The following is a 3122-nucleotide window of genomic DNA, read 5'->3' on the forward strand; positions in this document are numbered from 1 at the left end:
TAAAATTTTTATCAACCTATCTTGGGGATAATTATTATCTATAGTTCCTTTAAATCCTATTTGAGCAAGCAACCAATCCATACTACTATGCTGCTTCAGCCAAGTATCTTGATCTACATTAAAAGTCTGAATAATGATATCTGGTTCTTTGCCAAAATAAGTCAGACCCTGCTTCCTTTCAAGTATAATCATTTGGGCTAATGCCTCATAATATGGCAGGATATTACATTTAGGAGACACCCTCAAATGAATCCACATAGGAGGAGCCTTTTGACACAATAATCCTGTAGGCATATGAGTCATAATAAAAAAAATCAACAGATCTAAAGACAAAGAATAATCTATATGGGTAACAAATTATTTTTCAATAGCTCTTTCTACTTGCTAAAAGGCCAACAGCCATTCTTGGGTTAACGATCTAGGGGATATAGGATCAGCACCCAGTTTTAGAATATCAAATAAAGGTTGAAATTCTCCCAAAGTAAGCTTTAAATAGGGGCAAAGCCAATTAATGTCACCTAACAACTTTTGAAAATCATTTAAAGTTTTTAAACTGTGCCTGGAAATAATTATCTTCTGGGGAAAAATGGCTCGATCTGTAAGTCTGAAGCCCAAATAATTATAAGGATACTGAGCTTGCACCTTTTTTGAGCTATTTGCAGTTCTTTATCAGCTAAAGCCTGTTGTAAATCTCTATGACATAAAATCAAGTCTTGATGATCTTTTCCTGATATTAGGACTTCATCTGTGTAATGAATAAGGTATATCTCTGGCCATTGCTGTCTTACTGGCTGAATGGTCTGTGCCACAACCCTTTGATATAAGATAGAACTGTTGGTCATGCCCTTAGGAAGAACTGTCCATTGGTATCTTTTCATAGGTTCCATGGAAGTTAATGGAAGGAACACTCAAAATGAATCTTTCACAATCTCTAGATGCAAAGGATAGTAAAGAAACAATCTTTCAAATCTATCACTATTTTATTATTATAAAATAAATAAATAAATAAATAAAATAAAATAAATAAAATAAATTCCTCTAGGATTCCATCTTCAGTGGCCTGAGGCTGGCCCCTCTGCTCATTTTCCAACACAGGACAGTCCTGAATATCTGTCTTAGATTTATAGACCCTAACCCAGTGATTGCCTTTCCTGCATTGAGGAGAAACTCCTAGGGCATAACCTGATTGCCCACTTATGGTGCCTCTGTTCCTAGGACTATCATTTTTAAAATGAACTCATGTGGGAGACCAAACTGGGAAACCAGACTTTCAACAGCTCTCACCTTGAGAGTCCACTAACCTTCCAGTTTACAGCTGAACCACCCTCTCTTCACATAAGGCTGATAGTTATCTTGGCTGAACACCTGGAGTTGTCTAGGCAGAACCACCATTCCAGAAAAACAGCTAGATGCTTCGAGTCGCAGTCAGCATCTGCCCTAGATGAACTTTCCTCTTTCTGTGCCTTTAGCATTCCCCTTCAGCCCCTCCCTACTTCCTCTCATGGTGTGTTCAAAACCAGATATTGAGCTTTTCATTAAAGAGGCCTTGACAAGACCCCCTTTTGCTTGGCCTCACTCTACTTTCCTGCCCGTTTCTCTTTCAGGCCAGTCCTCCTCGACTACCCGAATAACTAGGTCCTGTGCGGTGGGATAAGTGGCACCCCAACGTGGTGCTCAAGGTACAGACCTTCGCCGGACAGAAACCACCCCAGGAGAAGGCTGCCGCGGCAAAGAAAGCCATTTGGAAGAAGTGCTTCCACTACTCATGAAAGAAAGTTTTCCTCGGTAAGTTTACATTCTCCATTCCAAAAAAAGTGGTCCATAATTTATCTAAGGAAATGGTCTTCATTAGAAACCTGAAAGCTTCTCTCAGGGAAAGGGGAATTCGAGTTAAAAAGATTTGATAAAAAAAAAATATTTTTATAGACCAGACATGCCCCTGGTTTATCATAGATGGACCAGAGATTCACTATAAAAAATGGCAAAAAAAAAAAAAAGTGAGTCGAGAACTAAATGAAAAATTGACCAGACAGTACCCCAATGCTGTCCCATCTCTCTCCACATGGTCATGGCCAGTTTCTACTTATCTACACTCTCTCTCTGCCTTTCTATGTCTCTACTACCCCATTAACTTTCATCCTCTGTTCTGAATAAAATTTATCCTTTACTATGTCTGTGTGTGTGTTTGCCTAGGCATCCCTCTTCCCCCTTGTTAAATATTAAATAAGAGCAAAAGCAGGTTTCAGAAAATCAGTTTTTCCATGTGTAGGATGTGGTATCAAAAAAGAAAAAAAGTGGTTAAAATCTATTTCAAAATTCTCCAGGGGAGGAGAGGAAAATGGGAGACATCCTGTTTCCTCTCTGAAACCTACTGGAGATCTCCTTAGTTCTGGTTAAGATATTTTGATCTCTTTGGGACATCAAGTTCCCTCTCTGTCTGTTGATTGTCTTTGGTACACCAAAACCTGTCCATAAGTGTGTCAATATATGTTGTCTATTGTTTTGATTGGCTGAATGATCATTGTTTTTATGTTTTATGTTAAGAAGAAAAAATGGTAAAAAAAAAAAAAAGCATTATCTGCTGGCAGTTCTGCCAGTCACAGTTTACACAGAAGGGGCTAATTTAAGGTGCCTCACATTCTTAAGTAGGAGTCAAACACAGCTGGAGAAAAAAGCCACTTTTAAAAGGCTACCAGCCTCAACGTTTGGAAAACTTTCGTTTAACTTATGAAATTCGTGTAATCGCTTTATTCTTGTTTTTAATTGGTCTTAATGGTATAAGGTTTTACATATCTTGACTATAGAGTTATAAATTTATTGGTTATGATTTAAAAGGTATAGTGTTATTAAGAAAAGGTTAGTTTAAACTGGTGATTTAGTGTCAGAGCCGTCTTAACTAGCTACATGTGGCCTAAAACAACTCATGCTTTGTTCTTGTTTATAACTGGTCTTAAAGGTATGAGTATATTTTGCATGTCTTGATTATATAGAGTATCAGTTTATAAGTCATTGGACATGATTTAAAAGCTATAATGTTATTAACAAAAAGTTAGGTTAAAACTGGTAGTTTAGGGTAGTAGCCATTTTAAACAACACATGGACTGATGCAACCCAGGAAATAC

Source organism: Apodemus sylvaticus, chromosome 3 (genome assembly GCF_947179515.1).
Source record: "Apodemus sylvaticus chromosome 3, mApoSyl1.1, whole genome shotgun sequence".
Classification (NCBI taxonomy): Eukaryota; Metazoa; Chordata; class Mammalia; order Rodentia; family Muridae; genus Apodemus; species Apodemus sylvaticus.